A 27645-nucleotide genomic window follows, 5' to 3' on the forward strand; every position below is an offset into this window, starting at 1 on the left:
TTCGATAATAATCGTAACTCCGAGCCGTGGAAACGCGGCAAGTCGGCCGGCAATAACGATATTTCGAAGGAAAGGAGGGGAGGTGCGCGCGCCCGAGTAACCACCTATCCCTCCCCACCGCCTTCCCTCCCCATCCCCACCCTTCCGCTTTGTTTTCGTTCTTCCGCGTCTCTTTCGTTTCGCCGTTGCATCGAGAAGAAGCGGCGTGAAGAATAAGATAGCAGACGCATATTTTACCACGGGCCTCTTCACCGACGGAGAGAATATCGTTCGCGAGCGGCTGTGACGTCGCCTACTTGAGTTATCGTCGTATAAAGCACCGCACCGAAATGGTAGACGCTCGCTTGCTACGATGCTTTTGCCATTTCGAATATTTTCGAGCGGAGACGAATTAGACGAAGGAAAAATTGCAGATTCCGTTCTTTTCGACGGAGTATTCTCGCGGAGGAGACGAATCGTTTTAAAAAAATATTCAAACTAATTTCACGCTACGTATCGCGTTTCACCGATGGAAAAAAGTCTCGAAAAGAGGCTATCCCCGCTTCGAACGCTTTGTTGACAAACCTGACGCTTCGCCAGTAGTGGAAGATAATTCGAATATTCAAAATCGTAACAATTATTTATGAAATTAATCGATACTATTAATTGTTTCGATATAATATTAATGTATTCTATACTACTCGAATATTACGAGAAATGAAAAAAAATCTTTATATTATATCGATACGTTTATAATTCTCTAGGATTCTATACTAATGCATCGAAGTCTAAATAGAGATCGTCGTCGTTTTTTCGTGCGAAAATAATTCTTCTCAATTGAAGAATCAAAGAAATATTCGCGCGATAATAATGATAATTATACACTATTGCGCACGTTACCAGAGGAAAAAACACCAAAAAAAGAAAAAATGGCGAGAAGAACGAAGAAACATCTTCCAGACCCCTCAAGAATTAATTCTCCTTCGACTTCTCGACTTCTTCAGATATAACCCTCCCTCCCGCAAAAAAGTGCGAAATCCCGCATGCTGGGATCGAGGTATCGAAGGCACGGACCGAGTCAAGAACACAGAGGCTGATTTACCGCGGCGCAACGTCAACCGGGATGAAATATTCGCTCGAGCCGCGCAGCCTGTTTTAGCCAACTTCGTGCTTCTCTTCGCGCTGGAAAAGAAAAAAAGAAGGAGAAGAAAAAAAGGAAAACTTCTCTCCCGTAATAACAGGTCCCCGTTATTGAACGATTCTCGTGTCTTATCGCGGGGCCAATTCCTCCAACCAACCCTCTTCCTCCCTTCGCGTTTGCTTACCTCGCGCGAAACCACGCGCCACCCACGCTCATATCGGAAAGTTTTTGCAGTGCTGGGTGGGTCGGACGGGTCGTCCATCGTGGCGGGGTGGAGCGTAACGTGGAAAGAAGCGCGAGGAATGTTAATACGAATATTACGATTTATCGACGGAGCATAGAAGGGTGACTCGCAAGGGGTGTTCCAGTGAAGAGAAGGGCGGTGGAAAAGGGGGGGAAGCTCAGTAAAGGACCTCATACGCGTATGTATACTCTCCATTCTTGATAGCATAAAAATCATCGTGATATTTGAAATAACTCAAATTTTAATTTTGCCAAAGGTGAAAGACCAATTCGACTTTCTTTGTATTACTTTCACATTCAACGCATTTGACGATGTTAATTTCGACAATGATCGACAGTCCAATTTTGCGCAAGAGTGTGACGCGTACATAGGTACTGAAACGAGCAATGGGGGCCAAGCTTGATCCACACGGACATGGCGCGCGCGCGCGCGCACGAAGTAGTAACATTGGGCGAGGCGTTTTTCTTAGTCCGCCTGAGCCGGCAGAGATTTATTCCCAGGTCCCGCAAGACAAATGGTAAGATTGTGTCTAAAATTTTAACAGCGCATTTGGGTGAACACGTCCTTGCTTCGCGAGGAATATCCCTCCCCTTCTCTCTCTCTCTCCTCTCGTCTCCTCCCCTCCTCCACGTATATGCGACCGGTGTAAGGGATAAGGTTAAGGGGGTAAGTGTTTGGCGCGGGAGGGGGAGGGGGAGGGGGGGTCTGGACGGGGAAAAAGAAGTTTTCTAGTTATCCCTTAGGCGAGAATGCGGTCCCGAAACTCGTTGCTCGGTTCGTGACAGAATCGAGCCGTGAAACGAGATCCTCACCCGGAAACTGCCGGCCTGGGACGGGTTTATCCCAATTATTGGCTTTCGATCAGCTCTCCCCCTCCCTCGTTTTACACCATCTCTCCAACCTGTGATTTTGGATCGATTTCTTCGACTTCTTCTTTCGGCCTTTTTTTTTTTATCTCTTCGAAGAGAAATAGGACGGATTCGTGATTGAACACAGAAATTTTCGGAAATTTTTTCCAAGGCCCGTTGTGAATTTTGGAAATTTTAAAAAATTGTTGCAAGATTATTATATCGTATCCGAATCTTGGGAGGAGGCAATTCTGACAAGTTGAATGGATTACAAGTGTTTTAAAAATATTCGCGCAACTATCTTTGAGAATTTTTCTTAAAATTTAACGTAATTCAGGAAAACGTCTCAACGAAGACTCTCCTATCACCGCGCGTAAATTAACGCCAATAATCACTCCTGCATCGGGCACGCGTATAAATCAACCGTGGCCGAGTAATAACTCGGGCAAAATAGAGTCACGAAACCAAGGCGCGAGAAGATATTAACCTATTACGTTCATACCTCGTTTCACGGTTGTAAGGCAGTATATTAATTTAAAGAATGTTGTCGGCCGCGCGGCATTCCATATATGAAATTTTCCCGCCGAAAAGGGTGGAAAATAACGGCCGCCAACTCCTCTGGCATGGCAGGATGGCGTAGGAGCGTGCCTGGCGTGCTCGACCACCAATTTCGACCCCCGTATAAATAATACACCGAGGGATGATCCATCCCTCCGCCACGAATTAGATTTCCTATCTATCTACGTGGCGCGTGCTTCTTATGCCACCAGCTCTTTTATTACTTCACGAAACGGAATTGCCGTCTCCTCCTTATCCGAATTCGATTTCTCTCCGCGGCTCTCCCCTCCAAACACCTTTCCAGGGGTTCCTTTTCTTCGAAGGGGAGGGGAGGGGAGACGAGATTCGAGAAAAATGAAAGGAAAGAAAGTCACCTTCTCCTCGACTGTGTTCGGCCGTTCGATAAATAAAGGGTGCGCCATCCCTTGGTTTAAGTTAGCACCGTCTCGCGACAATAAGAGGAACGAGGATCAATGTTGGTTCATTGGTAAATGAAGATGAAGGGGTTTGGGGATTTTGTCTTTCCGTGTGCAGGATGAAGAAGGTGGTGATGGAATAGGAGGAGAGGGTTGGAATGATACCTCCCCCTAGATTTGATTCCTGAAACAAAGAGATAAATTGCGAATTTTGTTACGTTTGTATATTTTACCGTATTTTAGTTTATTTTATTTATATTGTATATTATATTCGTATTATAAATAATACGAATATAAATATGATAAATTAACAAAAGATTCGGAATAAATACGAAAAATCCGAGTTTGTGGGAGAATTTTTTAATTTTCCTGCTAAAGCGCTTAATCTAATCAAAAGTCAAATAATTCATGTATTATTAAAGTTGATTACTTTAGCGTGTCCTGTTATTTACTTCCACAAAAAATATATATATATATATATATCCTTTAATAATCATAAAAATTGGAATTAAAACTTCGTTATCCCCCAATTCTCTCTTAAAATTTATACCTTTATTTTTTCCACACAAAACTTGTCAAATAATACATCGAAGTAAAAATTGTCAAGTTCATTCATTCACGAAAAAAACCGTACACTTTCTCGAAAACATCCCCAAAATACCATGGAAGACGGAGTACAGTCTCTAAAGGGAAGGAAACGGTTTATCGGTGTTAGACGGTAAGACACTCTCTCTTTCTCTCCTAGCCCCGTTGCAATCTCTTTTCTTTTGCTCACGTAACCAATTCTATTCACCCAGCGCTCAATCTATCTCTTTTTCTAAGCCGGCTGATACCGATAGAGCGGCGACACTGTCACCCCGTCCATAAAACACCTCCCCCCCTGAGGCCGGCACAATTTTAAGTTTTACGCCATTTACAAAATGAGTCGCCATTATTTTTGCCCGCTGGATTTATCGCTACATACATTTGGACCGAGCGACAATCCAATTTATGTGGGAGTCCCCGTAATAGTCTGCCACCGCAACGCGAGAAACCTCCTTCTCGTCGTTCTTTCCTCCTTCCCCTCCCCCTGCTCCCCGTATTTCGCTGCACTGATTAAATAAAAGAACGAATGGAGGTGACTCCTAATTAGTGCACTACTTTCCTTGCATTCTTGCTAGCCCAGTGACCAATGATCTTCCGCCGCGGATTAATCGCAGTCGTGCGTTATATCCCCCACCGAAGAAATCCCTCCCTTTCCCCCCTGGTGAATTAAGGAAACTCCTCCTCCGTGATGCGATTGCGAGACGATTTTGTTTTTTCAATGGAAAGACAAACGATTCGGTTTGGACGGTATTTTTACGCACTCGAACAACAAAATTGGGTCGAGATGTTTGTGAAATTATTCGCCTCGTGATTACTTTTTAGATGATTGAGTTTCGATTGTGAATTGGAAATTTATCTTTCGATGGAAAAATCGAGAGAAAAGTATTATAGCGGTCTCATTGGAAATTATATTTCTTTTGTTAGCTAATGACCTTTGATTAATGACGTGATTTCCTTCGTATTGATAATTATTTATTATTTTATTCGTCATTCTATTATATCGTCGAAACATTTTTAATCATTTCATCGATCAAATAAAATTTTATCGATGCTTTTTTAGCAATAGTCATAGGTGCGTTAAATATTGTTAGGTTATGTTACACGTCGTGCTAAGAATTTATAATATTCCTTCTTTTTTTCGATAAACGCATCAATATACAATAAATTTACGAAAAATATAAATAGATGTGTATATTTCTTCATAAAAATCGATTATTATATTGAATTACAAACAATTATTGTGCAACATAAAATATTCGAAACATAAACATCATATTTATTACGCTGTACGGCAATAAATATCGCCAAATAATGGAAAAAAGTCGAAAGTTTTCAATTTATTCTATTTGAATTAATTATTTAACTCGAATAAAAAAATTATTAAACGATATATTAAAATATAACGTAAAAGACGAAAAACTTACGTTATACGCGTTGGAAGTTATCGCGCGCGTCGTTCTCCTTCGGTATCCAAACGGTAACTGAACTCGAGGTTACGAATATTGTCGACTTTAATACTTTTCCACGAACCAATTAAGTGGAAGTAAATATGTTTATATGTCGCTTTAGCTCGGTGCTCGTTCTGCCTGTAATATTTACATTTATTCTCGTATTTCTTATATCTTTTCGATTTCACATTATTTATTCGTTATATTTGTAATATATTAATCGTATAAATGAAATAATTTAAATTATTAATAATTTTAATTTAACTTATATTTAATAAAACTTTTAAAACATCGAAAAAATTAATACTTTATTATTTAAAAATTAATTATTAACCGTATAATCATGGAATTAAAATTTAGCCTTATTTTTTTTTATTCTTTAATTTACTTATCTCATTTATTTCTTATGAAACTTCCATTCCAAATCGCGCGAAATCATTTGAGCATCTTTCCCATGACTAATCGATTTCTCGAATTACACGAAAGAAATGCGCGTGAAATAAAATTGACACGCTCCCACGTATCCATACGATTCATATTATTCCACGATGCTAACGAACGAGGACCCACAGCGTCGTTTATCACGCACGAGTAGAGTTTAATTGAGAATGATAAATACCGCCTATGCTTTAGGATCCATCGGATGCTAATTAAGATCTATTAGGTCAACAATTTCTCCGCTTTCTTCCACCTCGAAGACGCCTTGCACCCTTGCAGAGTGTCGTAAATCAGTAATATCCTGATCGGAAAAATCGAAAGCTGCCACCGCGAGCGATTAAATCAAACAGAATTATAGGCGAAAATACGAGCGCGCGAAATATTTGTCGTCGTCAGCAACAATTTCCACCGCGCTCGTCCAAACAGAGCGGCGCGTTTCCGCGTAGCCGGTGCACGCGGCCGCGCAGGATTTATCGCGAAATTTACGATGTAACGGAGCGCAATTTCGGTATCAGCCTCAAACTCGCGCCCCCTCCCCGTCGAATTAAACTTCCAAAGTGCTGGCAGAATGGGGGAAAAAAAAGGAAGAAAAGGGAGAAAAAGTGGAAATAAAAAGTGAAACGAGAAAAAAAAAAAATAGGAGCACGGTACTTGTAGTGGTTCATAAGTATCCGGACAATTTTTTATCGGGCCTCATGAATGTACTTGAATTCGAATAAAGCGTGGAAATTAAAAATGAATTGACGATGAAATACATCGTCTAATATTTGTTGATTTTTTGAGTTATTTGGAATTATAAGTACATTTTATAAATCGGTTAATAAATATTAATTTTTATGCTTTAATCAAATTCAAGTGCAATTAACGATCAAAATGGCCAGATACTGAACGATATTTCAAATATTACGGTATATTGTTGGAAAATTTTACAGCAAATAATTGATTAACTCCGTAAGAAGCTGCAACAAGTATTATATATTTCTGAAATATATATTTCGTAAATAAATATGAACCTAGAAAAATTTAAAAATTAAAAATTACAGCAGATTATAGCTCACCTTTACATATCCTTTTTCGCGTATCCGCCCATTCTACGGAGAAACTTTACTTTAATTCTCCCTTAAATCAAATTCAAATTATTCACACTTTAAATATTTACAAACTTCGAGCTTTATACCTATGTTATAATTAATTTGACATCCACGGTTTGTTCATCATTTCCTCTACGCATCGAATATCCGCCCATTCCGTGAAGGAACGCCTTCCGAGCGTGTTGATTTTTCTTCCGACGTTAAGTCTTTGCCGGGACGGCGACGTAGCCGATGCGACGGTGTGGAGGGGGGAGCTGCACGTCGCCACCGCAATATTTATCGTAATTTGATACAACCGGGCCAGGAACAAAAAAATTGCTTCCAAGCTAGAGACCGGCCGCGGGGAAGGGGGTGCAGAGGGGTGGGGTGGGCCAGAAAGGAGAGCCATAGATCGCGAGCAGCTCAGACGCAGCCGCGCCCCCGCCATCCTCAACCCCTTGTGACTCGTCCGATACTCCTCTCGCCTCGTCCCACCGGGTACTCCAACTTTTCCCTTTCCTCATCCCTTTTCCTCCTCCTCGCCCGTAGTCGCCACCCTTACTTCTGCCTCTTCCTCTCCACGGCTCTCTAGGTATTATACGAGGATCCCTCTCTCGATCATCTTGGTGAGTAAACAGTGGTGACCGATGAGTCGAGAAAACGAGCCGGCTTCCTGAGTAGACGCGGTAAACAGGATCGTTTTTCCGTCGATCGAGTTTCCCTTCGATGTTCCTGTTTGGGTTATTTTAATAATTAGTATAAAAACAATAAAATAATAAACGTTATTACTTTAGTTGTACTTCGTTGTAATTTTTTTTTTATATATTTATCATATTGAAGATATTTTTCATTTCTGGCACGCTGCACGTAATAAAGTTTCGTCATCCATGGCCTAGGGTTAGTCTTGTCTTTTGCAGAACCAATGGAAAGGGGTTGGGATGCACAAAAGAGATGCAAGGGTTGACCTTTGGCCCCTCATACTCGACGTCTACCAACGAATACAGTTTCGAATACAGTTGATTCGACACGGTAGCGTCTTTAGTCATGTCCAGAGGGATGTGCAAAATGTCGTCTGATTTATGAAACGTATTAAAGAACAATACACGAAATTGAAACAGTGCAGCCGATTACATTGGATCGACTATCGTTCCCCGATATTCCTCCGGAATCGTGCGAGAATAGTGAGAATAGCGGGGATAGTGAGACCGCGATAAATTTAATAAACCTCGAAAATGAAAACGAAGATAATCGAGTATCGGGGCCGAGAGAATAGTTTCGAGAAGAATAATGGAACCACTCCATTTCGATGGCCAAGAAACCTATAGCGTCAAACGAAACAAGAGCGAGACGAAAGATTGGATGATTCCACGTGAAAATAACGATTGTACGTATGTGGAATATCATCAAAAAAAGAAAAAAAAAACGGAGAATTTGATGGAAGAAGACGAAAGAATCGCGCGAGAAAGACTGAACAACGATTCCGTGTTAAAAGAAAGCGTGACGATTGTACGTGGAAGCGCGTATTATGTACGACCGGTAAGGTAAATATGTGCCTGACCGACGCTTCGTTCCCGTACACAGTTCGAGAAAGATAGATGTATCCATTCTATCCGGTTGCGTGCGAAGGATAGAAAACACACGAGGCGGAGTGAGGGTGGAGGGGTGGTTGTGGGCGGTGGATTCGAGGGGATGGTGGTAGTGGATGAGGTGAAACGAGAGAACACGGTTGGAGAGAAAGGGATTCGAGCAAGCGAGAAGTATTATGGCGAAGCGCGGTGCGCGAATGGGAGAAAGAGAGCGGTATAGAAAGAGAGGCGGATAGAGGGGAGGCGGAGAGAGGTAGTGGGGGTTGACAGAGATGAATTCGTTTCATTTCACGCTGGGAAGCTCTCGCGTTCCCCGCGTCCGATGATTTACTGGGCTACAATGTGGTAACCCATGATTTATCGCTACCAACACGCCGCCTCGCCACTACGCCATACCTGGATACCATGGCTACGTATGCGTCGGGCCCGTGTGTCCAGAGAGAAGAACTTTCTACCCTCTTTCTCTGTTTTTCACGGTTTCTGATCGTTCTTTCCTCCTTCCTTTCCCTCTTCTCGCTATCTCGCGTACTTGAACGTGTCTTCGGATGTGGAGTAAGTGGGAGGAGAGAGAGAGAGAGAAAGGGGGTTGAAGACTCTCATGGCCACGTTGTCGTGGAATATACAGGGTGTCATGTAACCAGTGGTACAATCTGGATGTAATTCTACGTATAAATATAAAATGAAGAATATTTTTTTCGTTCGAGTCGTTGGAATAAATAAAAATTGAATATTTTTCAAATATACGTAAAATTATTATTCTATGTATGAAAATTTATAAAAACAAGTTTTATCCCGAGTCTTTTTTTTTTTTTTTACGAGAAAATTATAAGAAAATTGAGATTTAATATATACGCATTCGGGAAATCGTATAATACGAATTTTCAAATTCGATTTTCCCAAAAATTAATTTTTCCGTAACAAGAACTTTATTCCACAATTCACTATCACAATAATTCACTCGCCCAATCCATTCGGTTAATAGCCAATTCTACTCGAAAAGTTTCCAAACTCGATTCATCCGAAAACGAAGCTTAGAACGAGAAAATTTCATTTCTCATCTTCGATTTATTTTCACACATAAATTCATCTTCTATTGGATCGTATCACCGGTTACATACACGATATCTCGTAGCATATACCACACCTATCTACCCAAACGAATAACGTCGTCGTCGCCTTTGTAACCGTCGTCGTCGTACGTTCGCCATACTTCGAGAACTTTGAGATTCTACAGGCCCGCCACCTTTATTTATGCCCGCGAAACTCTCTCGAGCGTTCGTTTCGCACTATTGGGCGAGCGATCCGTCATTTTCAATGTGTGCTTATCTACGAATTAACTATCGAAGTCACTTCTGGCGTGGCGGTATGCGTGTATACCAGTGTCCGCCGATAAATTGCCAAGAACCGAGAGAGCTAATCATTAACTCGGCGTGCTCGAATTGATCTATCGGTCGCAATGCGCTATTATTCCGTACCGGTGTCGCTCGAGCCGGCACCCGTGCAAACGAAATTATACTAGCCGTTGCACGGCCATGGTGGAACGGTTTTTCCATGATCCGTGGATCGCACGCGTGTGTACGTGCGAATTTCTTCCGGCAGATGGCCGAATTAACGTTTCGAGCGTGCCTAGTCTCGTTAATCGAATGCAGGGAATTTAAGAATCTTTACCGTTCTATATTTTTAAATCTTGTTTTTCTAATTTTTCAAATTCGTTGAAAACTTGTTCAGAAGCTTAAATAGAGATTTAAAAATACATCCAGGAAAAAATAATCGTTTGAAATATGACTTTGTTCTTCGGTTTCGTAACACGTATATTTTTATACTTTGACAAAAATTCTGCAATAATCCACTGCAATAAATAGCCATCAAAGAATTATCTCGCTAATTAATTATTCCTCAAGAAAAATCGACTTTAGATCGATGCAACGATGAAAGTTTTTCTCCGTGAAAGAAAGTGAGGCGGAGGTTCACGGAGATTAACAACCGACGAGTGCATATTAACGACTGGTTGCGGTTGCATCCGCGGCCGGACCACGAAGAGACTTCGGGGTCCCGTCGTCGAATCGCTCGGTGAACCGTAACGCGACCGTATCACGGCCATCATGGTCGAAATGGACCCGGTCAACGAGAATATTGTAACTGTAACTACGTTGAGTGGACGACAAAATGTCGGCAAAAGTTGCTCCACTCCAGGCTATTATCGTCCCTCCTTTTACGTTTAACCCGCAAGTTTCACTTCATCTATGAACTGAAACTTGAACAAAACGCTTTATCAAGAATATATCGCCATTTTTCGAATGTATCTCAATATTTATATATTCCTTCCTTATCTCTTAAAGTACATTTCGATTTAACTTAAACTAAAAAATTTAAGAAACAATTTCTTCACACTTGTTAAATACAACGTAACGACAAACGCGCGTCTAATTACAAAAACAGTTTGTGCTACAATAATATTTCAGGAACATAAATCCTTCCAGAAATCGCGTAAAAATTTTTAAATATACAAATCACAGAAATATGCAAAAAAAAAAACACGCTCACGAGCCTGTAGTAGTTTTTCATTGCTATCAGCAAAAAGGGCGAATCCATCCGCACAAACCTCTCTCTCTCTCTGTTATTTACGCGGTTCGAGCTTTTTCACAAGAATAGCAGTAAGTCGGCGAATACTTGGGCCGATGGAACGCGGTGTGGACCGCGGAATCCGTAAAGCTTTCCCCACGGTTGTAAGTGTGGGTAATTGCGAACGGTCGTAAGTCGGCAGGAAGATGCCCTTGCAAGGTATCCTCGGCTCGTTGCAAACTCGAGGCCAAGTCTTAGCTACCGCGCGGCAAAGTTTCTAGCTGCGCACCCTGTTCAAAAGTGGCCGAGGTCCGAGGGCCCTTCACGCCAGATTCATTAGGGATCTCGCTGATCCCAGGGCGGTATTACGCAGCCACCTCGAAATTTATCTCGACCGCGTAAACTTGGCCCCCCTCCTCCCGTCCTCTCCGTATCGTCTTCGAGAAATTTCCTCCTTTTTCGTGGCTTTATCTACAGTGCGACTTCCGATTTACGAATTGGGAAAATAAATGAGAATATTTACGTCAATCTTGCGAGGCGATATATTTTTAATTGTTAATTATTTTTCCACGGGCAAAAACACGTATTTATCGAGTGTTGGCACGTAGAGACGATTGGAAAAGTTTGGAAAAATTGACGGCACGAAACGATAAAGTCTCAGCGTCCAGATTCGTCGAAGACGGAAGTTCGAACGAGCCACCCAAGGGAAAGTTATATTTATCCGGCCGATAAATCAGCTCGCGCGGCTAGGATTACCGAGAACTCGGCCCGCGTCGTCAAAGTTTGTCGTTCTCGTGCGAAATGTTAATCCACGTTAAATAGCAAAGCGGGCCGGGGATCAGAGAGGCGCCATTCATTTTCCTTGACCGACTCTCGAGAGCGAGTCGCGCGCGAAACCACAAATCTCGCTTTCTTCCCCAGCGAAATGACGTTTCACGCACTGGAATACTCTCGAGAGCACTTCTCGCAAGCGGACGGTGAAATAATAAATTCCAACGATAAATTTCCAAGGGGTATCGACGCTTCTTTTTAAAACCCCGAAACACTTACGTTCCCCCCTCTCTCCGATAATTATACGATATTTTCTCCCAGCACGTTTTCAATTTTCAATAAATTACTCTGCATCGTCGTGTTTCCCGAATGACACGACTTCGTATAATAACCCATCGAAGAAAACTCTTACGAAGAATCGAAACACCATCACCGAAATCGCCGCCATTTTTCCCCCTATCCCTGTTTAATTAATCGGCGAGAATCCACGCACGCCGCGAAATATCTCAAACTGGGAGGCGCGTCGCGCAACGCGATATATTTCACCGAGTAATAACAAGTGCGAGTGGGACAGAGACGAGAGACGTAGAGGGCGTTTAAGTCCTAGGCCGCGTGCAGCTTTACCGCTCACGCTTTTTTATGATTTGCGGCCGGGCACAAGTAGTTGCAGGCATCCATCACATTTAGCGGTTTGCGAAACGAGAGTCGAGTTGTAAAACAACGCCGTCCAAATGAGGATATACGTGGCGGAAGAAGTGTCCCGCCGCTGGGTTAGAAGGAACGTTGGAGGGAGGAGAGGTGGGGAGGCGCACACACGCGTGGCAGCGACCCCTCGCCCCTCGGTCCTGAATTTTATAGGGCCGTTAAGTTAGCCCGACGATTTTCCAAACTCGCGTGATTGTCTTGTCGCGGCGAGCCGGCTATTAAATGGCACGGAAAATAAATATGCCGCGATCATACTTTATACGGGGGAGGGATAGGTTATAGCATGCGTCGGCGTTTTATTGTTCCTCGTTTCTCCGTCCTTGCCCCGTAATATCGATACTCGGTCTCCTCCTCGGCTGTGATGTATGCATTTCTTCGGATTTGCTCGCTGGATATGATCTCGTTTCGGTTTTGGATTTTAAATATGGGTATAAATTTTACTTTCATCTCCAGAATTCAAAGATGCGAATATATCGATATTTCGTGCGTACCTACGTAATATAGCCAATTATTGATGCAACGTTGGAATTTCTATTGACAATTAATTCGTTGGATTGGATTTGCTCGCTGGATCTCGTTTCGGTTACAAAGTTTCTCTTTCGGAGATATTAATTTTATTTCCATCTTCGGAATATATTTTTACAAATGCCAAAAGACTTTACTTGAGATCAAGTAAAGAAAGATTTCTCGAATCGGGCACAAATATCGGGGAATTTACGAGTTTAACGGGAAGACCCCCTCGAGGGTTCAACTTGTTCGAGCAACAACCCTCGACAAATATGCGCATAAGTCGGAAAAGGCGGCGAGAGGCTTTCTTCGTCGTTTCACGGGATTAGCTTGATTGCGCGTAGGCGCAAGGGGAATAATTGTTGTCGCGCTTTCTTTACGGGCTGTTTAACGGCGAGGGACCAGCTGGGGCCCGATCCAAGACGTCCGCTGTTTACCGAATTAGTCGAAGATTTACACGATCCGGCCGTGTACTAAGGAGATACTCCTCTCTTCCTACCAGGAAATACCATTCATCGGCCGCTACGACGTGTCGCGAATGGTTTAGCGCCCGTCCACCCTGACTGCCGATGAGATCACGGTGAAAGCGCCCAGGCCGGCGCAGGTGGATAAATTAACCGCGTATTCTCGTGAGAAATTATTCTCTTACATTAACCCTTCGTTCCAATGCAATATGGACTCGCACGTTATAAATACCCGTCTCGAAAGTGTGTCAAACTTGAAAGCCGCCCGCGTAAAAATTGCCTATACGCGGTTTAATTTTCAAAATTAATCGCGCGGCTCCCACGAGAAATTATTTTTTCGCGTTATTAAACCTTCGCGTCCCAATGCTGCGTTCGTTATTTTCAAAGTGTGTCAAATTTAACTCCGGATTAACGGGTGCGTTATTCCTTTCACAATTTAAAAAAATATACATTTCCTTCTTCGTGCCCACCACTACTCCTTTTCAATTATAAATTTATATTAAACCAATCTAATCACGGGCCGGAATCTCGATCCCTCCGAATCAGTCCGACTCGAGGATGTCTTCTTCTCGGTGTCGAACGATATCGAGGAGAAAGATTACGCCTTTCATCCTCGTAAGTCTGAAGATGGAAAAGGGGGGTGGAAGGCGGCTGAATGACGGGATTCATGCCCCGGCCGTGGATTCGCCTTGAATGGAGGCGGCGGAAGGGCTTCGGAAATTAAACGTCCCGTGGATGGTCTTTTTTCGTGCGCGGTAATGTACGACCTCCCCCCCTCTCCAACCATCTTCCACCCTCTGTTGGCCTCCCTTTCCTCCCTGTTCCTCGAGGGAGAAGGAAGGGACCTGCCACGACGGCCAGGACAATTTCGCTGCGATAAGGAAGTAGATCGAGACGGGAGATACGCCGCATCCTCTCTCTCCCTGCGTGTGTACAAGGTGTGTGTGTGTGTGGGGGGCACGCGCGCGCGCGCACGACCGGCTAACCGTGTTTCTTAAGAAAATTAGGAATTCTTTCTTCGGTTAAACGAATTATTTCGTGGAACTATCTCTTTAATTTTTCGTCTCTTTTTTTTTATTTTTTTGTAACTCAGGTTTCTTAATTTTTCGAAAATTCGCTCTTTTTTTTTTTTAGGAATGTTATGCGTCGGTATTGATGTATATTGGATTCGAGATTGGAGCAATCGGAGGCGAATAAATTAGGAACTTTCGAATGCAACTCTTTCTTTGGCACTCGAAGGTATGCCAGAATGTTGGGAACGAAGAGTATTCGCCTTCGTTAGGAAATTTTTGGAATTTTTTTTTTTTTTCGTTAATCTGCATTAATGGAACGACGATTATCTTCTCGAATAAGTAATCTCTGATATCCGGTGTCACGGTGTATTGAATTCATCAAAATGTTTTTTTGCTTTTTTTTTGACTCGATTTAGAATATTTCAAACATTTGCTCCTGTCATAATTTTCACCAATTATTTTTTGTGCCTGGTAAAATATCGATTACTTTCGAACGAAGAATTCTATAATAATTAATAAAAACAAAAAAAATCGAGATATTTTTATCTTTCTTATCGAACTCTCAACCGCCAATCTTTATTTTTTCTCAAACGTTAAATTAAAATCTAGAAGATTAAAAAAAATCGAGCGAGAAAAATGGAACCGCGGAAAAAGAAAGAAAAAAAAATTGGAGAGGATATTCCAAGACGAGAAATGCGAGCTCCGTTTCCGAGAGATCGATAAATCTAAGCCTGTACCCTATCACGATAATATATGCTGCGATCACACCGATCTAAACTACGGGGACTCGTGACTTCAATAGCTAACCAGCGATCAAGATTCGACGTGCGCTATACGATCTGTGCCGAATGAAAATCTACGAGGTGGTGGAGGACGCGTGTCGGAATCGCGTAACCGCGACATTGACTTTCACTCGCGAGCCCGTCTCCTCGCGAAAGCACCGCCGAAAAGTAATCGGCGATTATTTCACGATGTTGCCGGAAGCGTTATCCACGGGGTCCCTTGATACGCGACATCGATCAACCTCCTCTCGAAGAAAGTCGAAAGCTCCGCGATAACTGCGCGTCCCACTTCGCTTCTTGACAGTCTATGCGCGCCTTGATCGATGCTATCTCCCTTACGTAACTCTCCATTGCTGCCATACGCGATGCGATACGCGTTTTCGTATCAGGGGACGTTTGTATATCTCTAAATATCGACTCGTTTTATAAGTGATGCGATTTTCGAGGGTTGAAATTTGAAGAAAAGAAAAGAAAGAGAGCAGAAAGTTTATCCTTTTTTCCTCTCGTAAAATCGATACATAACAGGTTAAGAAGATATATTTGTTATTCGTGTAAAAAATTTAGCTTGAAATTGGTATTTTCCAGTATCAGTGTTTTACTTTACGATTAGTTTTAAGAGAGAGAAAATCGGGGCACGGGGTAGTTAAGCCAACCGGGCATCGAGGTGAAACCGACACATCTTAATTTCCTGTCAAAATATTGACAACCGAGCGGCCATTAGCATTATGAACGACTGGTACTGGGTCAGTACCGGTTGGCCGGCTTTGCCGGCTGTTTAGTTATTGTTTCCGCCACAGATTATAGGGATGGGGTCTTTATTGCCCTATGGCAGTAATATAGGTGTATACAGAGCCACCGATACACTCCTGCCCAGCTTACGTACACACATTCACGTGTAGGCTTGTGCAAGCTCGCACCTGTTGGCGCCTGCGATTATGGCCGCAATAACATTCCGTCAAACTGCGAACACGTACCTAGACCTTCCAACCTAAGCTGCCAGAAACATTCCTATGATCCAACGACCGCGATATCTTTTATATTTTTCCTCCTTCCTTTTTTTTTTCACCTCTTTATTTTTTTAGTAATTGCCTAATCTGATCTCTCCTCGATTCATTCATAAAATCGCTAGAATTTTAATTATTTGAAAGGTAAAATTTCGATCGAAAGATTCGAAAAAGGATATTACACTTCCACTCTTTCGAATCGTAACTCACTTCGAGGATATAGAGATAAGAATAATGGAATAGGTTTACAAACGCTTCAAAGTTCTATTGAATCCCAATAATAAATATTGCCAAAATTGGAGGAAATTATTTAATCAGTCGATATTTTTTTACCGATAAAAGTCTTGAGACAACAGTGTACCAGTGTACATTAAATTTTTCAAAATCGTATTTTTATAAAACGTTGCACGAGCTTTGACGGATCGACGGGGCAGCAGGTGCGCGGTAGAAATTGTGACGCGGAGAGCAATAGTCTCGGTGTAATTCGGTAGGGACTAATAAAAGGCTCTCCGTAATATATCTTCACAGGGGCGAACTTTTTTTCTCCCGCGCGCCCGTTTATATTTATTTCGCGTGTTCGCGTGTTTTTGCGGACTTTTTCGGAGCTAATATTGTCCGGCAAAACAAATACGCGAAACGGAAAGGAGAGCCGGGCACCGATTCATTGATTTTACGTCGCAACATTATTTATCGTCCAATATATCGGGCTTGTCGATACCATTCGTTGCGTCATGCGCCATAATAACGGTATCTTCTTCAAAATTGTTCATTGCCAGACTCGAGAGAGAGCGGCGGCGTTGCCCTCTCCTTGCTTTTTCCGTGCGTTCAATTCCTCGACCGACAACGCTTGACGAACGAACGTCGTGGATGATGCACGTTCTTTCTCTCTCTCTCTCTCCTTCCACGCGAGCACCCCCACCACCTGTATCAACGGTTCACCGGGAGTGGAGGAGGAGGGGGAGGGCGATACACCTCTGCCTCTCTAAATTCGCCGGCGAGTAGGTTGAGGCGGCTCGATTTAAATTTGCCCGAAGTGGAATTGGCCGGTGTGGTGAAACACAATTTCGCGGCGAGTTCATTCTCCCTGCGAAATTCGAATTAATGCGACGACGTACGAATTGACTTTCTGAATTATTGCCAGCCAAGCCGAACCAACTTTCAACGCGCGCGCTCCCCTCTAATGAAAAGAATTTCCGATGAAATTGCCCCGGCACGATGATTCCCGGTTTGAGGAACGCCTTCGTTCACGGGTGTTCCGTCGCTGGGAAGCGCGCGCATGGATCACACGACTCAAATATTTACGAGATATTCGCGCCGACGTGTTTGATCAACAACGAAGACAGGGAAAGGAACGCGTGTTCGCGAGATCTGATGAATTATCCTCCTCTCGATAAGGCTTGAAGAGTGCCTCTCGCTATCCCCTTCTGCCAGGGAACGCGTTAATTTCTCGATTAACAAATCTCCATTTATCTCTCGATACTGGTTAGAGAGTCGTGCGATTAAAAAAAAAAAAAAAAAAAGGAAGGAAAAAGAAGAGAGAATGAAAAGAAGTCGATGCGAGTTACTCCAGCAATGAAGGCCGCGTGAAAACAGGAAAGCCGAGAGCGATAAGGGAGTAATTAAATTCGTATACTCTTTCCGCGTCGATAATTCGCGCGGATGTAGTAGGCTGGAGACTCCGGTAGTATCGGGAGAGAAAGAGAAAGGAAGAGAGAGGGGGGGGAACAGAGCGAGAGAGGTGTAGAGGATACGTGGTACGGCCACCACGTGGTTGCACGGAGGAATCGAGCATGTGTGCGGAGGAGCGGCCACAAATCACCATTACTCGATGTGTATCGCGACGCTATATAATTATACCTATAACGCCAAGCACCAGGTAATGGCTCAATCCTGCATGTGCATGCGATGATAACCAAGCCTGAAGGTGGGCCACTAGGTGGGGTCTTTCGTGCCCGCGAGATTCAAACTCCTCGCCTATCATTGGCCCGCTTCGAGTCACGTGCTACGTTACGTCATCGTGGCCATCCTCGTGAGCGCCAGAGCCTGCCAACAGGAGCGAGAGAAAGAACGAGATGGTAGCGCGCGAAAGAGAGATAAAAGAGAGAGAGAGAGTCGATCCTTGGTGAACGCGAATACGACTATTTCGAGGAAAGAAGACGCCAAACGGTTCTCGTAAATAAGGATAGATCGAGAACGACGAGGAGGAGAGTGATGGTGGGTGAGAAGAGGAACGAGGTTAGAGAGAAGATGGAAACAGAAGGAGAAAGAGACAACAGGCCTATACCCTACGCCGTGCCCCCTCCCGCCATTAACAACGCCCTTGCATATAAATCCCCATCTCATCCGTGTGCGTTCGAGCGTGTGTATGTGTGGATCGTTCGTCTCCGTCTTGATCACGCGTCCCCGGAATCGGTTCCTCTCCGTTCACAGAGTCAGTTTTCTCTCTGTCGCTAATTCTCTCTCGCTCCCTCGGTCCGGATTCCCCGCCTTTGCACTGGCCGCAGGACAGCCGGGACGAGGCACGAGGCGAGAGGAGTATTCGAGGGGCCGTGAAACCGACGGAGAGAGAGCGTACGAGAAAATGCCGGGCGAGCAGGAAAGCGAGAACGCGTGGCAGGGCGAGAGAGAAAGAGAGAGAGGCAGGGATTTCTAGGCGGTTGGACGAGGGACGAGAATTCGAAGGAGCGAGGCAGAGCGGCGAACAGAGAGAGAGAACGAAGGCAGCGCCGCGTGGCGGTACGAGGTGGGGACTATCGGGCCGTAAACCATCCGCGGTGAACATTTAACTCACGTATTGCCATCCGACAAGTTTGCTTTGGCCCGCGAGAGAGCGTCACCCGAGCGAGCGTCCGACGTTCGAAGCGAGCCTTCCGCGAAACACGCGAGGAGGTGGATCAGAGCCTTCCACTTCACGTGGCTCTAATCCGTTCCGTATCGTTCCGTTCCAGACAGAGCCACCGATTTCTCGTTCACCCTCTTGTTCGCCGCCTCGATCGTGCTGCTCTTCTTCGCTTTTTTATTTCGCGCGACGAGAGACACGCATTCGGGGATCTGCGACGCGACGGTATCGCAACCAAACAAATATCATCACTCGGGGAATCGTTCCAACACGCGCGGAACGATCTTTCCTCGAGATCTCTCTACCAACCGGAGATATCTACCACACGACCAACGTAGAGACCTTTTGGACCAGTCAGCCAACACGAGACTTCCGGATGCAACACCCGATCCCGACCTGAACGATCGCTATCATGAGCTGCAAGAAACGAGCGCGGACTACCCTTCCGCAAACCACTCTCTTCTTTCGTTGAATCTTCCGACCAGCCGCCACAGGGTAAGTGATCGTTCATCTTATTCCTCGAGGAGTGTGCGCCGAGTTGTCTCGAGAAATCGTGCGATATCGCGGCGCGATCGGTAGTTAGGTTAGGTTACGTATCGGACACGCGACGGAATAACGTTTGAAGAATCCAACCGTTTTGCTCGCCCGATCACATCGGAAAAAACTCTCTCCCGCCAAAATGTGCCTCTCAGTGCACATGCTCGGATGATCGAACGTATCGCGATAAAGATTAAGAGACTCTTTAGGATAACTCGATAGGTTGTGAATATCATCGGATCGGTGACCGAAAATAAACTAAAAATATCGCGATATTCGTTACGATGATAAGTTGAAGAGTATCGTCGGATTAATGATGCTCGCCACGAGAAGAGAAATAAATGCGTGCACGTGGTTCGCGTGAACGTACGCCATGAAACGGCCCCCGCGATCGCCGATAAACCGAACGATATTTCTTTTTCCTCGCGCACGCTTGCACGTACCGTGTATAGATATCAATTACGGAATTAATCTCGGTCGGAGGGAGCGTGCATCAATTTTCCTTGTATCTCGTTCTGTCAAACGGGTGTTTTACGGCCGGTGTTAATGAAGAACTATAACCTAGTATACCGCGATACGCTTTGTAAACGAGTCGCGGATAATAACATACGGCGATAAAATGTACATCCGCCGAAAGATTCAGCAACAGAACTTGTGCCAAATAGTATAAGCGCCGAATAATCGTTTCTAACCAAACCTAATTATTGTTACTGCACTTGGCTGGATTTAATGGTTCGTCGCGTTTAATCTCGCCTTCTCGGATTATTCGAAAGGTATTTCTTACGTTTTCAACGCAATTAGATAGAATATCTTACATTCTTCGAGCAGCTCACGACTCATCCACGCTTACCGTGGAGGGAACCGAGATAATAACGCGGCCACGATTTCTATTATTTCACGCGTTATCCTATCTTTCGGTCGGTCACGTTTAACTTGGATTTTCTCGGGGAAAAAAGGGGAAGAGGTGACCGAAACTAAAGTGAGTTCGGTATCGCGAGGCCCGGGGGTAAAATAGGTGGTGTGTACCACACCAACGCCTGACGGGGACCATAAATAAGGATCCGACGGTCGGTGCGGCTGCAGCCGGTGATAAGCGTTCCTTTGGCCCCTCCACTACCCCCTTCTTTAGACTTTCTTCGTAGTTCTCTTCTTCCCGTCTCGCACACCCCGAAACGCCCCCTCCGTGCAATGTCTCTCAGGGATGAAACGGATGGACGATGCGATTGCGACTCGATTGTTGTCGTTTGACCCGATTGTAACCTGTTAAAATTCGTTTATCCACGCGTTTATCTCATCGATAATATCCATTACACGCTCGTCCTCGAGGTTCTTCCGTTTTTGAAGTGCGCCAGAATTCGGCATTGTTCGCTGGGAAATTATTGCCGTTTCGCCGCATATAAGCGACGTAACTCGAACAGGCGCTTGAAACTGGATTAAACTACAGTTTCGAATTAATTTGCCGCCGTTGTTAAAATAAATGCCAGCCGGTCTGCGCGAGATGATTGCAATGGTCACCGACCCCCTAGCACGCTACGTATAATTACTTTATCAAAGTAACAAACTGTACATTTTTTTTACCTATTTGTGTCACGTCTCAAAGGTTATGATTCTCTTACGCCATTTCTATCTATGAATGAATTATTATACATCAATCAAGGATCTAAATTTTACTTCTATTACGCGATTGTTCATTTTTCAAAAATAGTTTTAACCTTTTTTAAAATTTTTCCTCTTCTAATCTGAATTGAAATTCGGTTTAACACCAAACCAGTGACCTTACCAACACCTTGGCCGAATCGCGGTAAAATACCTAGAACCTGCAGAGCGTTATATCTCTACCAAAGTTGATCCAAGAGGTCGCCAAGCCCTTCATCATCCGTGATTCGTTAAGTTTCGGGCATCGGTTATCTCCCTGGCCGGCGGCATTCGAGCGTTGATACCTAACCTAAAAAACAAGGGAACAGAAAAAGATGGGAGGACATGCGCGCGTGCGTGTGTGCCTTTCTATTGCTCGAATCGCAAAAGCTGGAAGGCTCTCGAACGCAAAATGGAAGTCGAGGCACGAGTCAAGAATTAGAGCGAGCGAGAGACGAGGGTTGCTCGAAGAGGGTTGCGAGCTAAGGTGTTCTAGAGAGGAGTGAGGGCCAAGATAGAGGGGTGTGAGAGGGCATCGGGTGACGTCGCGACGCCCCAGGCTCTCCAAGCAAGTTCTCGAAAGTGTCGGCTAAACTGATATGAGAAATGGCCGCTTCGTGCTGCCCGTAGGGGATGAAGGAACCCTTAACCTATACGTTACGCAGTTAGGAAACGTTCAACCACCTCGTGTGCGTTTCAAAACCATCCCTCTCGCTTCGATACCGATATTCGCGGCAATACAGGCCGGCCTTGTGTTACCATCTTACGCCTCCGCGAAACCCCCCTCGATTTATTGCCGGATTTACCACACGATATCGTTCTCGAGAAACGGAAAGAAGCTCGACATTGCTATAGGAGGAACAGTTTGTAAGGTTTAATTGTATATTGCAAATAGATTGCAAATAGGAATAATAATTTATTCTTTGTATACAGATATAGATTGAACGAAAAATTTTCTTCTCCCTTTTCGCTTATTACCGTGAATTTTATTATCTGTATTTAATATCCAATTAACAAAAAATAAGATCGAGTTCAAAACTGCTTCAACCCATTCTCGTTCTCTTGAAAACAAATATTTCGATCTCGATACTACTTGTCTACCACCGCTGTTACGATTGAACAAGACGAGAGATATGTAATCGATCAAAAGGAATTCTGATGGGGGAAAATTCAAATTACGAGGATTCGCGATCCTATAATTAAGAACACGTAAAGTGAAGTACCGCCACTCTTCTGGCCAGCCTTCTGATAGAGCGTATCCGAATTATTTGAATTATTGAATTCAATAGAAAATACGCGGATTCTCCGCTTTCTCAACTGGAAGATTGGACGAATTTATGCGAGCAATGCGCCCGGCCGGCCCCCCCCATCCCCGCCCCATTTAAAAATACTATCTAGGTGGCCATTTATCAGGCTTAACCGTGTCTTGAAACCGTTACTTTTTATTGAATAACGTATAACACCTGCGAAAACACTTAATTCACGTTCAACGATATATAACGCGGCCGGTCGCGGGTATTAAATTCGCGGAAATTTAGGAAGATAGGTCCGGAAGCAAAAAGTCGGCCATATGCATACCCGGGATGATCGCGGTTAAAAAAGATTCGAACTTGGATCTTGGACTGCGCTCGAATCAATGCAAGATCTTTTTTCTTTTTTTACGGAATAAAAATACATATGGAGTGGTTAAACGATGAAATATAGGTTGATTCGTTGTGTGCAGTTTGAATAGAGATGATAGGAAAAATTTGTGAAGTTGAAATGTTGCTTTTCGAAAGATTTTTGGAATAGTATACAATCGTGCTTATTTTAATATCAAGATCAAAATTTCGAGAAGGAAAAGGATGATATATTGCATCTACTTGTAGATTCAAATATTATTCAAAATTTTTCACTCGAAACATATAAATTAATTTCTTCACTCGCGATAAATAATTCTGGTGAAAAAATCATCGATTAAAAGGTTATTGAAACAATTCGAGAAGAAAAAAAGTATCGAAAGTATACGAGGATTCTCATTGAGAATCATTTAAATCTCCAAAATGCTTCATTCGTATCGCATACATTAATTTTTTCATCGATAAATAATTCTCCTGAAAAAAATTATCAATTAAAGCTTATTAAAACGATTCCAAAAAAAGTATCGAAAGATACGAAGATTTCTCACATAAAATTATCCAACTCTTGGAGAATTTTTCACTGGAAACCGCATAATTAATTTCCTCGCCCACGATAAATAACTCTTTCTGGAAAAACTATTATTTAAAAAGCTTGTTAAAACAATTTTAAGAGAAGCATCGAAAGATACGAAGATTCTCACCGAAAATCATTTAAATCTCCAAAATGCTTCATTCGTATCGCATACATTAATTTTTTCATCGATAAATAATTCTCCTGAAAAAAATTATCAATTAAAGCTTATTAAAACGATTCCAAAAAAAAAGTATCGAAAGATACGAAGATTTCTCACATAAAATTATCCAATTATCTTGAAGAATTTTTCACTGGAAACCGCATAATTAATTTCCTCGTCCACGAATAACTCTTTCTGGAAAAACTATTATTTAAAAAGCTCGTTAAAACAATTTTAAGGGAAGCAAAGATACGAAGATTCTCACCGAAAATCATTGAAATCTCCAGAATTGTTCACACAAATAATTTCCTCGTCCACGATAAATATAATTCCTCTCGATTAAAACAATTAATTTAAACAAATTTTCAAGAAAAACTACCGAAAGGTTCGAAGCGAGGTGCCGGGAGCGCGCTCGGCCTCATGGCTGCCGTCGGATCGTTTCCACATCGCTCGATTCTTCCAAACGGTTGCCACGAAATCGACCGACAGCGGCGGAAGAAACGGTATTCCATTCAGTGGAACCGTGTCGCGGATTTACTAAACGCACTTTTGAATATTTCGTGGAAAAAGTGCGCGTGCGTTACACGCGAAATAGTTGGACGACAAGCCGTTCCCAGTCTCTTTACCGGTTGATATAATTTCGCGTAAGAAATATGCCCGTCGTGCTCGCCAACCGCCGTTGCATAAAGTAAGTAAATTAATGATCGGGTGGTTAAACAGCGAATGTATCACACGTGGAGTAGGTATTTTGAATTAATGGCCGACTATTAATTTTCGAAGCAGTTTTCAACTCCTCGGCCGTTACACGCGCAGCCCCTGATATTTTTCCCCTGGTTACGAAGCAAATTGTTGCCGATCCTCCTCGCGAATTAATTCGTTTCGATCGGATCCCCCCTCCCCTCGAAAATTGCTGATATATTGGACACGTCTTCCGGTCCACGCCGCGAGGATCTGTCGGGCCGAATCGTGCCGCAATCGCGTGGAAATTATTCCTTCCGTTCGAGGCGGCCTGTCGAATTTCACCTTCAATTGGATCCTCGGATCGAGCGTTCGTCGGACCGATTTCGAATAGGAATTCTTTCCCGCCAATTTTTCATCCGCACCGTCGCAATTATACGGAGAGTATATCCTTCCGGTTGTTATCGAGCTTCGCCCTCCTTGATTCTGTCCTTGGTTGGATTTTCACTCACGTTTTTTTTCCTTTTTTTTTTCTTCTAAATTTACAGAAAAAATTCATAGTAATAATTCGCGCGATAAATTTATACAGAAAAATGCACAATTCCGATTCATAAATGTTAATTATTTGTAAATTAAAGCTGTTTAAAACCGTGTAAAAAGTTTAGGAATTGAATAGATCCGAGAGAGATATAATCTGGTGTAATTAATTTTTTCTCCAGATTTTTTAATATGTTAATCGATGCAACTTGATAGGCGTTAAGATTATCGAGAATTTTTTAAGACAGAGAGAAAAATCGTACACACGAAACGAAAATTAACGCGATATAAATTAAGAAAAGAAATTTATGCGCGAAAATTTTTTTTATAAAAAAAAATACGCGCGCGTCTCACTCGTTTCCATAATAATCAACGAAACACCACTGTAATAATCTTAATCTACATCTGCATTCGCGCGAATAAATTTCAAACGGCAATACATAAATCCAGACGAATTCGCCGGTTCATTGTCTCTCGAAAAACCTCTGTGGAACACGGTTTGCCGCTCGATTTTTTACGGTGCTGCAAACATTCCCCTGGTCCCACCTTGAAATTGCATTCTCCACGGATCAACCTAAAAGCTCCTCTTCTCCTACGAGTGTGACCTTAGTGCGAAGAGAGAGAGAGAGAGAGAGAGAGAAAAAGGAAAAAATATTCAAATAGCTTCGTTTGAAAGTACAATGGGATTCCTTTGTGGCCCGTTCCTGAGGAAACGCGCGCGCGACCTTTGAAGGAGGGGTGGCTGCGCCGAGGCGAGGGTGCGAAAATGTTTTTGGAGCAAGGTCAAGCGCAATTGCATCACCTGACCATTGCATCTTGGTCATCTACCTGAGCAACGACCTTAAACCACTGTCCATAAATTTGTGACGGTTGAAAAAAAGAAAAAAAAAAAAAAAGGAAAAAAGTTAAAATGCCTAAAACTTGGGTAGTTGCGAAGGATACGCCGGTAACGGTACTATGAAACTACGACCTTTTTGCGGCCGAAGGTCACTGATCTTGGCCGTTTCCAGAAGCGTGCTGTTTGCCTCGTTCCCAGGAGACAGGAGAGTATATATATATATATGTATATACGTTCACAGTCACGATTTTGAGTTTCGTGGAGTCAAGAATTCCCGGCGATATTCTACGGTTGGAATCTTTTCAAGGTGATTGACGTGGCTGCTTGCGTCGTTTCGGAAAGATTCGTACAGTACAAGACCTGTAAGTGAATTTTGAAGGTAGTTTCTGGTAAAAAAAATTGGAATTGTACATTTCATCAAAAATCGTAGGATGTATACCTTGATGCAGAGAGAAAACAATACGTAGAATCGTATCTCGAATAGAAACTAATATAACTAGAAGACGACACTAGCGCCATCCGCATATTTCTAAATAAATTGTTATATTTTTCGCATGGAGCGATGTCGATACATAACGTGTACCCTCTTAATCAAAATTTCACGAGTGTTCCCCGACAATTCGACGAATCCGCCAATTCCACGCCGGCTTTCCGTCTCGAGACCCCATCGAGAAAAATCTCAAACACTTCTCTGTGAGCTCGGAGCACCAGTCCACATCCCCGTAAATCATAAATCACGAGCGGCCCATCGAAACGGACGACATTTACGCTAAAACGATTAAGTACGTCTCGCGTCGATGATTTACGAAGTCGTAGCGGTCAAAAAAACAATACATATATATACATATATATATATATATATATAACGATATAAGAAATAAAACGAATATGGCGGAAAGAACGAATCAGCACGAAGAAAAAGGAGAGAACGTATCGAAGTGCAGAGAACTTGCAAGGGCCCATTCTTCGATCGATTAATGAATTCGACTCGAATAAGACACGAGAAGAAACCTCTCTCATTTGTAATTTGAATTATGACAACGATCAGGTTCGACCGTTCGTTAGCCATTATTTATAAATTCAACGTTAAACGTTGGGTGGTGGGGAGAAGGAAGAGTGGGGGAAGTTGCGCGCGCGTTAAGAGCGAAGAGGACGAGCAGAAGGAGGAACGATAATGGAGAAACGGAGAAGGACCTTACCGATTCCGTTGTTGGGGCGTCGTTTGATTTATAAGTTCAACATCCACGACGGCCGATATTTTTCTTTTAATTCTCCTTTTGTACGAAACTGGACGTGCCCCGACTGCCGGATGGGCGCGAGGTTGGGCATAGGTGGCTGATGATGTCACTCTCCCTTTGAGAGAAGAGAGAGAGAGAGAATGGAGAGCGAGAGCGACGAAGAGAGAGAGAATGGAACATGGTACGAGGCAGTGGGACATAGGGAGGATACACGGTGCCTAGTTTAAGCCGGGTTGTCGCGATGGCACACAGAGATTACATCGTACACCGCGGAATATACTTTCAAGGTGTCGGCGGTGGATTCTTAATAGCTGGTCTCTGAAGCGTATGACTCGTTTTGAGGGATGCTACGGAGAATTTTTATCCTCTGTATTTGTATCGTCGGGAAAAAGAAATTTTTTTTCGAGTTTTGCTCCCTGGCTATCTTGACATATTTTTTTCGATCGTGGATTCTTTGGAAAATTTCATGTATATTTTTGACTTTCTAATCTCTTACGGGGTGATCCGCCATATTTTTAATCCTCATGTTTTAAACACGAGACAAGTCTAAAAAAAGAATATAATAAATAAAACATCTCGTATAATGATTAAGTTTTCAATTAGAATATCATTAAATTTGTAATAGATAGGTAGATATATCTTGATATCTTGGCAAACAGAGTATGACCAGTTAACTGTTACGAGAATTAATGCATTTTTCTTGATTAAATTAAAAAAAAATTAAAGAGGAAAGAATATCTCACGTGTCAACGTATAAAAAATTCCAGCTATATATATATATGAAAGGCTCATTTGAACGATTAAATGCGAGCAATTAAATCTCCGGTTAAATATGCGATAAATTGCTAAGATGTAAACGAAACAATTTG

General features: G+C 43.0%; 1 protein-coding gene and 1 long non-coding RNA gene across 5 annotated transcripts in view; one reads left to right on the forward strand and one right to left on the reverse strand.

The window, feature by feature from the left end:
* LOC108000242 (homeotic protein antennapedia-like) overlaps window positions 1-27645 on the forward strand; it is a 171540-nt gene that overhangs the window by 18262 nt on the left and 125633 nt on the right. For 2 of the 4 annotated variants that reach the window (XM_062086458.1, XM_062086461.1), the window contains exon 1: window positions 18903-19455. The exons of 1 other annotated variant lie outside the window; for it this stretch is intronic. The gene's annotated coding sequence lies outside the window, so the exon portion shown is untranslated. Of the gene's footprint in view, window positions 1-18902; window positions 19456-27645 lie in introns of those variants that run through there. One more of the 4 variants, XM_062086460.1, reaches the window with a different exon arrangement.
* LOC108000321 (uncharacterized) lies at window positions 149-5552 on the reverse strand. The gene is made up of 3 exons (XR_003698315.2): window positions 5196-5552; window positions 1305-3370; window positions 149-1161 (listed from the first exon to the last, which is right to left on the reverse strand). It is a non-coding gene; the product is annotated as an uncharacterized LOC108000321 (long non-coding RNA).

The sequence above is a fragment of the Apis cerana genome, linkage group LG16 (assembly GCF_029169275.1).
Source record: "Apis cerana isolate GH-2021 linkage group LG16, AcerK_1.0, whole genome shotgun sequence".
NCBI classification, from domain to species: domain Eukaryota; kingdom Metazoa; phylum Arthropoda; class Insecta; order Hymenoptera; family Apidae; genus Apis; species Apis cerana.